Source organism: Tasmannia lanceolata, unplaced genomic scaffold (genome assembly GCF_043159265.1).
Source record: "Tasmannia lanceolata isolate RefF3 unplaced genomic scaffold, GAP_Taslan_0.1 ptg000018l, whole genome shotgun sequence".
Taxonomy (NCBI): Eukaryota; Viridiplantae; Streptophyta; class Magnoliopsida; order Canellales; family Winteraceae; genus Tasmannia; species Tasmannia lanceolata.
Genome location: NW_027518695.1, coordinates 26,014,399 through 26,029,666, shown reverse-complemented (window position 1 = coordinate 26,029,666; position 15,268 = coordinate 26,014,399).

Here is a 15,268-nt window from a genome sequence, read left to right as displayed (position 1 = left end):
CTGTAGCATGCATGTGTTTGCCATACCAGAACTTAGACACCAATTAGGTATGACATTCATAACCTAGCTATTCTTAGGCGACACTTCTTTCATTTCTTCTTATGTGTGTGAAATTCCAAGGGTGGTCCCTAGTACGGCAACTATGAGGAGTGAGAATTAATTAGGTTTCTAACAAGTTTTAATCTTTTGAAAACTCAAACCTAAATTGGAAATTAAGAGATCAAAATGAAATTCAAGCACACAAGTTAAATCTAGAGGTGCGATGCAAAGTAAAGAGCTAGAGTTCAAGAGAGAGTGCACCCGAGATTTAAAGTGGTTCGGTCCTCAAAATGCGAGGCCTACTCCACTCCACCAACAAAGACCCGTTGATGGCTTCACTAAGAGATCTTCTTAACTTCGGCGAAGATCGGTGCCGATTACAAATTTCGATCACCTTTAACCTTGGTGGCAATCCTCACCACGGAGAGTGGGCTACGCTTCTCCGAACACTCGCCCGAATACAGTTTCTTGAATAAGAAAGAAAGAACAAAAATCCCTCTCAAGGGTTTACAACTTTGCAGAAGATGTACAAATATAGCCTATAGATCCGAATCCTAATCTTAGATGATGAGAGTATAAACAAGTTTGTTTCACTCTAAGGATGTTCAAGTAGGTTTTTAGAGTGTTAGGATTGATAATTTGAATGTTTGGAATGCCCATATATATAAAAAAAACCAAATATGACCGTTCAATGGCATTGTGGTAATTCCAGCAAAATTCCAAACGGCTCTTTTTTCGACCGTTGTAGTGTTCTCGGAGTTCCGAGAATATTTCTCGGAGTTCCGAGAAAAAATCTCGGAGTTCCGGGAATACAAACAGAAGATGAAAAAAAGTCTACTGGACCATTTCTCGGAGTTCCGAGAATTCTCAGAGTTCCGAGAATTTCTCTCGGAGTTCCGAGAAGCCTATGAAGAGCAGATTTTCACTTCATGTTTTTGGGCTTCCAACTTAACACCAAGTTGGGATTGCTATGAGGGTTCCAAGGTGTTGGAATACCACAAAGACAATCACATATAAATTTTGGGTGTGTGTTTATTTCCTTATAAGCCTCTTAAAATCTAAAACTAAGATTGGATTTTATACAATCTAAATTAACTTCGATCTTCAATGCGATTCTTCAAGTCTTCATTTGTCTTAGATCTCCGATGTATTTGGCCTTCATAAGCGGTCCAATGCGAGCTTCTTTGGCCTTAATCCAAGCAATGATGTCTTTAAGCAATTATGATCTACAACTTAGACAATCAAACACATTAGTGATCATAAATCACTTGTGTATTGGAATCATCAAAATAAGATGGGAATGCCAAGGTGGAAACCATTGGGCTTACAATTTGTTTATTATTCATCTCCGAGACATGCATGATTAGATAGACGTCTTCTCGGAGATATGTGTTCCCATTTCACATGACTTTCGCCCAAAACTCTTCAAAATCAATAATAAATGGCATAAGAGACCAGGTGCTTGCACTTCGGCGGACGAGGTGGTCTTCGGACCTTCCAAATTCGTAACCAGGCACGAACCTTCTTTTTATATCTCTGGTTATCCGTTGCAACAGAGCATAGTATGGGATCCTTGGCCCACTTCCTTGGATGGCGACTCTTCTTTGTTTAAGGTACGCCTCGAATCTGGGCTAGTCCCCGAATCGAGAGGTATCTCACCTTATATCGCCACTCATGCTGTGAGAGGCACTTCTTTAGAGAGTTCCTTGGAAGAGCTCTCCATTCACGTGGATGATTCCAGAGACTAGCGCGTGGGGCTCGTCCCCCGCCTTTCTCGGATCAGGGACCACAGCATCATATTCTAGTCATCAGTCGGCGATGTGGATCCCCAACTGACCGGACGGAGGCGCTCCTATAACTCTAGGACAAACCCCTAACTCTAAAACAAACACAAACAAGCACACAACAAATCAAAGACAAACTCCTAACTCTAAAACTCTCTATCTAGGACAAACTCCTAACTCTAGAGAAAGATCTTGTTGAAAACAAGGTTTTGAAGAAAATGGGTTAAAGCATTTATTTACAAAGTTTGGCTGGACTTGGGATATGTATCCCAAGCTGCACTACGTACCTCGTGGAAGAGGATCAAGCCAACGTAGTTCGAAACGAACTTTTCTAATATGCTATAAAACTCAACATTTTAGATTTTTTTAAAGATTTTTTATGTTTTCAAATGTTTTTTATATTTTAAAGTTTTCAAATGTTTTTGAGTTTCAAATTTCTAATGTTTTTGGATTTTAAAGCTTTTCCAATGCTCTGAACCTTTAAATGCTTTTAATCTTGAAGGGAACACGCAAGCATAACCATAAACTAGGGCAAAGCCCTAAAACAAAAAGGGGAAACCCCAAACAAGCAACAAAGGTCTCAAAGAGACGATCCACAACAACCAAATAAGCGTCCCAAGAAGAGAGAGAACGGTCCAAGATCCCAAGCAAGCAAAGCTCTAATAAGACTGAGTTAGTCTTTAATCAAAGCGAAGTAATCAACAACTCTAAAGGAGAAACTCCTAACTAATAACACTAAAGAGGGGTACAAATGAGTCAATGACTCTCTAATAACGCTACCAAGAATGGGGTAAAAATGAGTCAAAGACTCGCTAGAAGAAAGGGTTATTCTAACATGAGGGTGGGTAAACCTCGCAAAAGGAAGACTCCCTATATGAGACAAGGCTTGTCTCTGAGACACAAATGACGTAAACATTAGATGAGACTGGGCAAGTCTCCTATATACAAAGGAGAGGTATGCTACTTCGACTGAGCAAGTCCCCTAAGGATGGGCTAGCGCCTTCATCGCCCAAGAGCACATAAAACTAACCTTGAGTGTGAACCGGTGGCTCGACACAATGAATTTCACTTGAAATAATGCCTGAAATCCCAACATGTTAGGTAAAAGAAGAAATACGCCACATAAGATAAATGTGCCCGCGACAAGAATCCAACCAATCGGCACCAGGATGTAAACAAGAAAGTGCAATCCTAGAACAGAGAACAAGAAACCAAAAAATGCCAAGAGGAGCATCACAGCAGCAACAATGATCAGAGCAAGTCGGACAGAATCCAACAGACTTCGTATCGTGACCGAATTGTCATCCGTCTTAATAGAGAGGTCATTAGCAGATTTATTGAGCTTTGTTTCAATTTCATCAATCCTAGCCTGAACATCAGCAGGCAGGAAAACCCGATGTACTCCGACACGCTTAGCAGCAGCCAAATCATTTGAGAAATTCCTAAGGTTATCAATAGTTAAATTTGCCTAAAACACAACATATTTCAAAGTATCTGTTGTACTTTCATGAAATTTCCCCTGACCATCATACAAAACAATGCATCCGACAATTTCTGCGAAGGTAAAAACTATGAGGAGGATAAGGGAAAGAGCGTAAGCCGTTCGAGAATAGGAGCAACTCCGCCGCGGGCAACAGCAATAACAGCAACAGATAAAAACAAGGCCAAACCAGACACCACAAACCAGATTAAACCAACGACGAACAGAGGAACAGCAGTAAAAACAACAGAAGCCCAGCAATGTTTGTCAATGATATTCCACGCACCAGTATAATATTTATAGCCATTCAAAGGACAAAACTGAATATATGATTCGAATCTCACCTCCTGAATTGCTGAAATTTCCGTAAATTGAGGGGATTTCTGAACAGAACCTCGAAGAAAATGTCTTGATCTGAAGTCTTGAAGCTTTAATTTTGTGGAAAATGAGCCGGAGCTTCGGGTAAAAATGACGGTGAAGAAGAGATTGGGATGGAAGAGGGTTTGATAATGGGTTTCAATGGTTGGAGGATGGGATTGAAACAGAGGTGGAGGTCGGTGTTGAAGTTGCAGAGGTGAGGGTCGGTGGCCGGAGAAGAGGGTTTCGGATTTGCAGAGGACGATGGTGGTGGAGGTGGAAATTGGGGTTGGAACCGATTGGAGGTGGGTTAATGGCATAGACAGGAAGGGCGTTTGATGGTGGCTGTGAGATAGGGATGGGGTTGAAGAAAATGGATGCGATGGAGGTTGTGAAGGTGGGTTTAAAAAAATAAAAATAAATAAATAAATAAATATGAGAGGTGGATGGAGGGTGGCGATGGTGGCTTAGATGGGGGATGGTGGTCGGATCTCCGATTGAAGGTGGTGGCTGTGAAGAAAACGAAGAAGAAGAAGGTGGCGGTTGGTCTCGAATCTTGCGCGCGATGGCCAGCGGCAACGAAGAGTGCCAGAGAAGATGACCGGCTCCTCTTTTCTATATCCCTCTCTCTCTCTCTCTCTCCCTTTGCAATTCTCGCCCAAATGAGGAGCTCCCTTGCGGCTGCAGAAATCCCTTCCTAGCGAATGAGACTCTCCCCTCAAACCCTAACTCATTTTTCTCTTTTTAAAGAGGAAATGAGTCATTCGACCCCCCCTATTTCTTACTTGGACAACCCTATTTAATGCATTTTATCACTACTCTTTTAATCCTATAGGGGTGGCTCGGGCAATAGCGAGGGCAAAGGAAAAGAAATGATATTTTAGCACCCCCCTTCTCTTTTCTGGACAGCCACATATTGCATTTGTGGTTACTCTTCACATTACATGGGGGCCTGGGTACAAGTAAGCCCTAGGAAAAAATGATAAGTCAGACCCTTTCAATTTCTATGGACAACTCTTCTTTCATATAATTCACTCCCCTTTTCATATGAGAAAATGGTAAATTCAGCCCCATTCACTCGCTTGGACAACCGCCTACTAGTGTAATTTGGGGTCCTATCACACTAATTTGAAAAAGTTAAGTACAAAACATGGAGGAGCAGGGCACGGTCAAAATGGGGTGTCTACAGATGCCCCTCTTTGGCAGAGTGTGCTTGTCACACGGATGGCAAACCTGAATAGACAACACATTTTAGCCGGCTTGAAAGCAAAGCAATTTTTTTTTTCGGGTTCTAAAGATGGTATTTTAAAGGCACACAACAAAGTAACCCTACGAGAATAAAAAACTGCAAGTAGAAGGGAGAAAACCTCTCACCGACCCGTAACTCGGCAATCACGACATCTCAATGAGATGACCTCTCTCTAATACTCATGACTCAACTCTCTAAAACAAATACGCAAGGGTTTTATTAAGGGAAGCAAACACAACAGATACATACTCTTTATCTTTAAGACATAGTCTTATGAAAACGAACACGATGGAATTACTTCAGAGAATGTAAACCATTATCAATGTAAATGTAAATCAATCACTCGAAGAAATGTGAAACAATCACCCAAAGAGTCTGTAACACTCTGAGAGTCTAAAACAGTCACTCAAAGAGTTTGTAATACTCTGAGAGTCTCAAACAATCACTCAAAGAGTCTGTAACACTCTGAGAGTCTCAAAACAAGCACTCAAAGAGTCTGTAACACTCTGAGAGTCCCAAAACAATCACTCAAAGAGTCTGTAACACTCTGAGAGTCTCAAAACAATCACTCAAAGAGTCTGTAACACTCTGAGAGTCTCAAAACAATCACTCAAAGAGTTTGTAACACTCTGAGAGTTTCAAAACAATCACTCAAAGAGTCTGTAACACTCTGAGAGTCTAAAACAAATCACTCAAAGAGTCTATAACACTCTGAGAGTCTCAAAACAATCACTCAAAGAGTCTGTAACACTCTGAGAGTCTCAAAACAAATCACTCAAATAGTCTGTAACACTCTGAGAGTCCCAAAACAATTACTCAAAGAGTCTGTAACACTCTGAGAGTCTAAAAACAATCACTCAAAGAGTCGTAACACTCTGAGAGTCTAAAACAATTACTCAAAGAGTCTGTAACACTCTGAGAGTTTCAAAACAATCACTCAAAGAGTCTGTAACACTTTGAGAGTTTCAAAATAATCACTCAAAGAGTCTGTAACACTCTGAGAGTCTAAAACAATCACTCAAAGAGTCTGTAACACTCTAAGAGTCTCAAAACAAACACTCAAAGAGTCTGTAATACTCTGAGAGTCTAAAACAAATCACTCAAAGAGTCTGTAACACTCTGAGGTCTCAAAACAATCACTCAAAGAGTCTGTAACACTCTAAGAGTCTCAAAACAATCACTCAAAGAGTCTGTAACACTCTGAGAGTCTCAAAACAATCACTCAAAGAGTCTGTAACACTCTGAGAGTCTAACAACAATCACTCAAAGAGTCTGTAACACTCTGAGAGCTTCAAACACACATAAAAACCTTTATACTCAAAGAGCCTCAACTATCCGAAGAGTCTGTAACACTCAAATGGTCTCAACTACTCAAAGAGTCTCAAACACAATGCAAAAACATTTATACTCAAATAGCCTCAACTTCCCGAAGAGTCTGTAACACTCAAAGGGTCTCCACTACTCAAAGAGTCTCAAACACACACAAAAACATTTATACTCAAAGAGCCTCAACTACTTGAAGAGTCTATAACACTCAAAGGGCCTTAACTACTCAAAGAGTCTCAAATACACCAAAAACATTTATACTCAAAGAGTCTCAACTACCCGAAGAGTCTGTAACACTCAAAGGGCCTTAACTACTCAAAGAGTCTCAAATCAACACAAAAATATTTATACTCAAACAGTCTCAACTACCCGAAGAGTCTGTAACACTCAAAGGGCCTTAACTACTCAAAGAGTCTCAAATACACCAAAAACATTTATACTCAAAGAGTCTCAACTACCCGAAGAGTCTGTAACACTCAAAGTGCCTTAACTACTCAAAGAGTCTCAAATCAACACAAAAAAATTTAAACTCAAAGAGTCTCAACTACCCGAAGAGTCTGTAACACTCAAAGGGCCTTAACTACTCAAAGAGTCTCAAATCAACACAAAAGCATTTATACTCAAAGAGTCTCAACTACCCGAAGAGTCTGTAACACTCAATGGGCCCCAACTACTCAAAGAGTCTCAAATCAACACAAAAGCATTTATACTCAAAGAGTCTCAACTACCCGAAGAGTCTGTAACACTCAATGGGCCCCAACTACTCAAAGAGTCTCAAATACATCAAAAAACACTTATACTCAAAGAGTCTCAATTACCCGAAGAGTCTGTAACACTCAAAGGGCCTTAACTACTCAAAGAGTCTCAAATCAACAAAGGAATTGGTGGGTTTATCGATCTTATATCGAGTTCATTGATAGCATAGCGATCTCCTGCCGAGAATAAATGGGAGTGCATGATCATTGCTGAAGACTAGACTTGGAAAACTTGATGGAATTTTTGGGTATTGACTCTTTTAAAGAGAGGAAAAGTATTCTGCTAAGATTTGAAGATTGTAAAAGTGAATTCTAGACTCCGTTAGGTACTAGATTTTCTGAAACATTGACTCTTTTAAAGAATGAGTTCAATTGAGGAATTTGATTCAAGAGAGTGTTCAAGCTTCTCTTGCTTCTATTTACTGAAAATATTTATCTCAATTATCTTGTATTTGATATCTTTTATGACGCAAGTCATAAAAGATGCACCTAGTATGATTACTTCCATGACAGGATCCATAGGAGAACAAAACCAGGATAGGTAAGAAAGTCTAAGCTTGCATGGGTTCTTTCTTTGATATATGGGTAAAAGGATATCCACATTGGATGAGTCTGAGAATTTTTTCTTTCATTGCTCACTACTTGAGGCTTTGATGTCTCTGGTAAGTTTGAACAAAATGTCTCTTGCCCTTTCCATGATTTCTAAACCAGGATCTACTCTGAATTTTTTTTTGCATTTCAGAAGGTGCACTCTCGCTCTTCCAGTGCCAAACACTTCGGACATTGAGAGAGAAAAATGATAAAAATAAGAAAAAGACTTCCAATGACTCAATCAAAGAAGACTCAAATTACTCAAGGACTTGACTCACTTTTGATTCACCCTTAGATAAAATGTGTTATTTTATTATGGTAAGGCTAGCCACTCTTAGAGTAGTTTCAAAAACCATGTCAAAAGGCTCTAGTTTCCTCCATCAAAAATCCGTCATGGTTATTACCCCCTTGGGTTGCTCGGTTTTAATTCCCCTAGTTTAAAATGATATCAAAGTAAGTCTTATCGACACTACTCGGATTCTGGGATCCTGCCCTGTGTAGACTACTTCTCCATCTCCTTGATTTCTCTCTTCAAAAGAAGTCACAACTTTTGCTTTCCAAGTTTTCAGTCTAAAAGACCACTTGTCTCAACTTTCGCTTGCACTAGAAGGACTTTCTAGGTGAGCTTGGGTTCAAAAGGGTAGGATGTTCTGGTTCAAACGATTTGGACCGAATCTGGTCTAGCCAGACTACCTACGTACCCCAAAAATGGAGGATCAGATTCGCGTAGTTCGCTTTGGGGTTTTTCAAAGAGTGGTTTAGCATTTAGCTTCAAAATTTTAAAAATGATTTTATCCAAAGGTTTGACCGAACCTGAATTAATCAGGTTGCCTACGTACCCCTGAAGAGTTAGGGATCAGGTCCGACGTAGTTCGGGTGCATAAATACCCCGGGTTTATAATGTGTTTGAAAAAAATTGTTTAATTTTGCTTTTGGCCCAAAGGGTTTATAGAAGGATTTTTAAACGTTGAGATTTTGGCTTTAAAAGTTCAGACGTCCAAGGATGGCCTCCTGATGCATTTGATGTACAAGCTCTTTTGCTTAAGGTTCAAAGACTTAGAATTTTTTTCGAGGAGTCTGACGGCATGTCAGGCAAAACTTCAACTACTGTGCTCCACTCCCATCTTGAAAATCTTAAATTTATGCTCAAGGTTCCACAACCCATTGTCTCTTTCTTCTTCTTTTTTTCTTTTTTTTTCTTAGGGCTTAAATTTATCATACAACTTCCTTGCCAGAAAGTCTTCTCTCAATATTTCATCAACTCCACAGGATGTCTGATGTTTCACTCTTTAAAATCTTCACTTTCAACTCGATGTCTAAAGACGATGAAGTCTTGCTTTGCTCAACGACATGGCATTCCCCTGGTTTATCCTTATAGGATCAAGCAAGACTACCTCAAACCCCTTTAAACAGGTTTATCAATTCTTTGCGCCCCTCGGGAGATAAAGTTTTGCCACTCCATCTTTCCCGAGTTTCGAATTTCGATACCACTATTAATGGCTTCGATTTCTTCTTCAAGTGGCTATGCTCGACACTCTTCGTCTCGTTTGACCATCTTTCAGATCTCGAGGTGAATTTCGTCTGCATTCTCATTCGAGAAGGGTGTCTTTAGTTGTTTAAACATTAGATCCAAGAGTGAATCATAAAACATTGAAGATACAGAACCAAATGCTTTATTGAATTGAAAACTTTGAAGTACATAGATGATTTTTAACGCGCTTCAGTAGGCTCTACATTGAATTTAATCAAAGAGCTAAACACTGACTCTGAACGAGAAAGACTGATTGACATGACACATTTTTTTTAACATCAACATAACTGAACTTTTCCAACTTAGAGAGAAGAAAGTTGATGTACACTCAATGAAAGACAAATCTAAAGACACAGGACACTTCTTCAAAGGTAGTGAACCGGCACTGAAAGTTTATAGGTGATACACCTTTCTTCATGATAATGATAACTATAAAATTCGATCCCGGAGTAGGAATCCCAGAAAAGGCAACTCCACAAGGTCTAGGTTAAATGGGGCAACAAAAGGCTTACGTTGACAATATGGGTGAAGCAATAGACTGCTGTATCGAATGAGTTCAGAAAGGGTCAGTCTTTTGGAAGAAGGGTTTTTTGCTGAACACAGACCTTTGACTTAGAAGTACTCACACTAGCTCAACAGTCATGGGATAAAAATTCTAAACAAATAAAGATAAAAGTAATCTTGAACACATCAATGTGCATTTAATTTTTAAAGTCAAAGAAATACTGTCTATGAAGGTCAAGGAAAAAATAGACAGTGATAATATGACCTACATCAACAGGGTCTCCAGGAATTCTCAATCCACTCCTTTAAGTCTTTTTGAGATATGGCTGCTCTCTTTTGAGGTATGAAAAACTTAAGAATGATAAACACCCCTAATCTAAATGAGTTTGGACCTCAACAACAATCATGTGCTCGTGACAGGTAGGCAAGATTTAGCTAATCCAACAATGATCATGATATAAGAAAGGTAAATCCATGATGGAAAATATGAATCAATTATATGTACAAAAGATCAAAAAATAGATTATGACTAAAGTCCAGAATCTGATGATAATCCACAAATGGATAAATAGGAATAAACAAAAGGATCACGATACAACAAACTCATGGTTTATCCCTGACTTTGAAGAATAGCAGTTATGCTAAAAAATGTTCCAGGTAAAATCCGGCAACATAACAGCTATACATGAAGGTCGAAGTAAGGTAAACTCATGGTTTAACTAACTCTAAAGGATAGCGGTCATGCTCAAAATATTCTGCAAAAAATTCGGCAGCATAACGACTAGACAAGAAAAACAATGTAAGGTAAACTCATGGTTTAACTAACTCTAAAGGATAGCGGTCATGCTCAAAATATTCTGGACAAAATCCGGCAGCATGACGACGCTAGAAAGGATAACCACAACTCAACCAAAGTTATATGAATAACGGTGGTAAGATAAGCTCAGAATATGGTTACCAAAGAAAGGTGACCAAATGAAGGACTGACTAAAGGTGAGAACATATATGACAACGGGTCAAATCCTATAATCAACAGATCAAGGGACAAAACCCGGCCAAGAAAATGGCAATCAAAAGCCATTGACTAGATCTAGATCTAAACAGAAAATGGATATAACCAATTGAAAAGAATAAGGAACTCTAACTAAGAGGAGAACCCTAATATATATAATTAGTATATATAGGTATATATACATACACATATATCCTAACCAGGGGCACCAGCCCTAATTCTAATCTAGCGGAGTCAAGGAAGTCTCGACTCAAGACAGACTGATGAGTGTGCTAGGACCGTGGTGTAGCCATATAAAATGAGCTACCCTAGTCTACAAATGGGACAAAGCTCCTAACTCTAAGCTTTACATGTGTAAGCAACACATGTTCGACCCTTATATGAATACAATATACTTATATAAACAAGTGTACTTTCTAGTTGAATTTCACTAAGTCAGTAAGTATATACATAATATATAAAACAAAGTAGGGCTCCGGACTCAATCTATCGGGTACTATGCGTATTAACCATACTTAATATGTATAACTCAAGTGCACTGAGTGTTATACATAGTATGCTTCATTGCTCATCGGCTGCAGTAAATACAAGTGCACCGAGTGTTTACGGGTGCACGCCGGCGCATAGCTTGGAAATAGATTCAACAGTGCCATCAGGGTAATGACAACCCAGTCGAGCGCGCATTGTATCTATCCCGTGGAGTCAATAATAATGAAAAATAATGAAAGAAATAAAGAATAAACAATATGATAACATATGATGTGCAGTGTGTGAATCCCTCGTTTTATCTACGCATCTATTTGGTGCCCCTGGATTCTAACGATAGAGTTCCCATTTAAAATGATTTTAGCTCAAAATTCTCCAAAGTTAGTAAAAATGACATTTTTATAGAGTTAGGCAATGTTTCAAGAACTCCCCAGCAGAGTCGCCAGCCTGTGGACCCCGATCTTGAGAACGGTGAGAGAACGAGTCCCTACATCCTCTAGATCTCCACAACGTGAAGGAGAGCTCTACCAAGGAACTCTCAGAATAAGTGCCACCCTCACAGCATAGCATGAGTGGCGATACAAAACGAATGAGATACATCCTAATCCGGAGCCAGGGCTCGAAACCAAGATGTACCTGAAAATAACTCAGAGTCGCCATCCATGAATGCGCCATGGAACAAAAACAAATGCTCTGTTTGCAATGGATAACCAGAGATACTAAAGGTCCGTGCCTGGTGACGAATGGAGAAGGTCCGAAGAGCGCCCCCAATTCGCCCGAGTGCGAACACTTGGTCTCTTATGCCATTTATTATTAACCTCGAAGAGTTTTGGGCGAAAATCATGTGAAATGGGAACAAATATCCCCGAGTGGACGTCTAACTAACCATGCATGACTCGGGGATGAAATAATAAGCATACACAACATAAATGAAAGAAGTGTGTCACCTAATCATAGCTAGGTTATGAGTGACATACCTAACTGGTGTCTAAGTTCTGGTGGACAAACACATGCATGCTACAGCTACAGGTATAGGGTCTGCACAAGAAAGTAAGAAAACACAACAAAATATACAATATAACAACACAACAAATCCTAAGACTCTAAACGATTTAGCCCGAGTCCTCGAATGGTCTGATGTTCATCCAAAGAAGCCTACGTATCCCCGCCTCCACGAGAATCAAGGCAACGTAGTTCTTCGCACCTATTCTAGACTATGATGACTAAGACACCTAGACCTCTATCCTAAACTCGATCTAAAAGACCGGACTAATTATCAAAGCTTCTTGAACGATTATTTAAATTCCAGTGAATTGTAGATTTTAGGACACCCTATATGCCCTAACTAAATGCAGGTTAGCCCTAAGCTAATGCAGGTGGTTCCTACAACCTATGTGTAACTAGGCTGTATTTCCTAAGAAAAACAAAGGGTTGACTACCGCATCCTATTCTAGTCATCAGTCGGCGATGTGGATCGCCAACTGACCGGACGGAGGCGCTCCTATAACTCTAGGACAAACCCCTAACTTTAAAACAAACACAAACAAGCACACAACAAATCAAAGACAAACTCCTAACTCTAAAACTCTCTATCTAGGACAAACTCCTAACTCTAGAGGAAGATCTTGTTGAAAACAAGGTTTTGAAGAAAATGGGTTAAAGCATTTATTTACAAAGTTTGGCTGGACTTGGGATATGTATCCCAAGCTGCACTACGTACCTCGTGGAAGAGGATCAAGCCAACGTAGTTCGAAACGAACTTTTCTAATACGCTATAAAACTCAACATTTTAGATTTTTTTAAAGATTTTTTTTGTTTTCAAATGTTTTTTATATTTTTAAAGTTTTCAAATATTTTTGAGTTTCAAATTTCTAATGTTTTTGGATTTTAAAGCTTTTCCAATGCTCTGAACCTTTAAATGCTTTCAATCTTGAAGGGAACACGCAAGCATAACCATAAACTAGGGCAAAGCCCTAAAGCAAAAAGGGAAAACCCCAAACAAGCAACAAAGGTCTCAAAGAGACGATCCACAACAACCAAATAAGCGTCCCAAGAAGAGAGAACGGTCCAAGATCCCAAGCAAGCAAAGCTCTAATAAGACTGAGTTAGTCTTTAATCAAAGCGAAGTAATCAACAACTCTAAAGGAGAAACTCCTAACTAATAACACTAAAGAGGGGTACAAATGAGTCAATGACTCTCTAATAACGCTACCAAGAATGGGGTAAAAATGAGTCAAAGACTCGCTAGAAGAAAGGGTTATTCTAACATGAGGCTGGGTAAACCTCGCAAAAGGAAGACTCCCTATATGAGACAAGGCTTGTCTCTGAGGCACAAATGACGTAAACATCAGATGAGACTGGGCAAGTCTCCTATATACAAAGGAGGGGTATGCTACTTGGCCTGAGCAAGTCCCCTAAGGATGGGCTAGCGCCTTCATCGCCCAAGAGCACATAAAACTAACCTTGAGTGAGAACCGGTGGCTCGACACAACGAATTTCACTTGAAATAATGCCTGAAATCCCAACATGTTAGGTAAAAGAAGAAATACGCCACATAAGATAAATGTGCCCGCGACAAGAATCCAACCAATCGGCACCAGGATGTAAACAAGAAAGTGCAATCCTAGAACAGAGAACAAGAAACCAAAAAATGCCAAGAGGAGCATCACAGCAGTAACAATGATCAGAGCAAGTCGGACAGAATCCAACAGACTTCGTATCGTGACCGAATTGTCATCCGTCTTAATAGAGAGGTCATTAGATGATTTTTTGAGCTTTGTTTCAATTACATCAATCCTAGCCTGAACATCAGCAGGCAGGAAAGCCCGATATACTCCGACACGCTTAGCAGTAGCCAAATCATTTGAGAAATTCCTAAGGTTATCAATAGTTAAATTTGCCTAAAACACAACATATTTGAAAGTATCTGTTGTACTTTCATGAAATTTCCCCTGACCATCATACAAAACAATGCATCCGACAATTTCTGCGCAAGTAAAAACTATGAGGAGGATAAGGGAAAGAGCGTAAGCCGTTCGAGAATAGGAGCAACTCCGCCGCGGGCAACAGCAATAACAGCAACAGATAAAAACAAGGCCAAACCAGACACCACAAACCAGATTAAACCACCGACGAACAGAGGAACAGCAGTAAAAACAACAGAAGCCCAGCAATGTTTGTCAATGATATTCCACCCACCAGTATAATATTTATAGCCATTCAAAGGACAAAACTGAATATATGATTCGAATCTCACCTCCTGAATTGTTGAAATTTCCGTCAATTGAGGGGATTTCTGAACAGAACCTCGAAGAAAATGTCTTGATCTGAAGTCTTGAAGCTTTAATTTTGTGGAAAATGAGCCGGAGCTTCGGGTAAAAATGACGGTGAAGAAGAGATTGAGCTGGAAGAGGGTTTGATAATGGGTTTCAATGGTTGGAGGATGGGATTGAAACAGAGGTGGAGGTCGGTGTTGAACTTGCAGAGGTGAGGGTCGGTGGCAGGAGAAGAGGGTTTCGGATTTGCAGAGGACGATGGTGGTGGAGGTGGAAATTGGGGTTGGAACCGATTGGAGGTGGGTTAATGGCAGAGACAAGAAGGGGGTTTGATGGTGGCTGTGAGATAGGGACGGGGTTGAAGAAAATGGATGCGATGGAGGTTGTGAAGGTGGGTTTAAAAAAATAAAAATAAATAAATAAATAAAGATGAGAGGTGGATGGAGGGTGGCGATGGTGGCTTAGATGGGGGATGGTGGTCGGATCTCCGATTGGAGGTGGTGGCTGTGAAGAAGAAGAAGAAGAAGAAGAAGAAGGTGGCGGTTGGTCTCGGATCTTGCTCGCGATGGCCGGCGGCAACGAAGAGTGCCGGAGAAGATGACCGGCTCCTCTTTTCTCTCTCTCTCTCTCTCTCTCTCTCTCTCTCTCTCTCTCTCTCTCCCTTTGCAATTCTCGCCCAAATGAGGAGCTCCCTTGCGGCTGCAGAAATCCCTTCCCAGCAAATGAGACTCTCCCCTCAAATCCTAACTCGTTTTCCTCTTTTTAAAGAGGAAATGAGTCATTCGACCCCCCCTATTCTTACTTGGACAACCCTATTTAATGCATTATATCACTACTCTTTTAATCCTATAGGGGTGGCTCGGGCAATAGCGAGGGCAA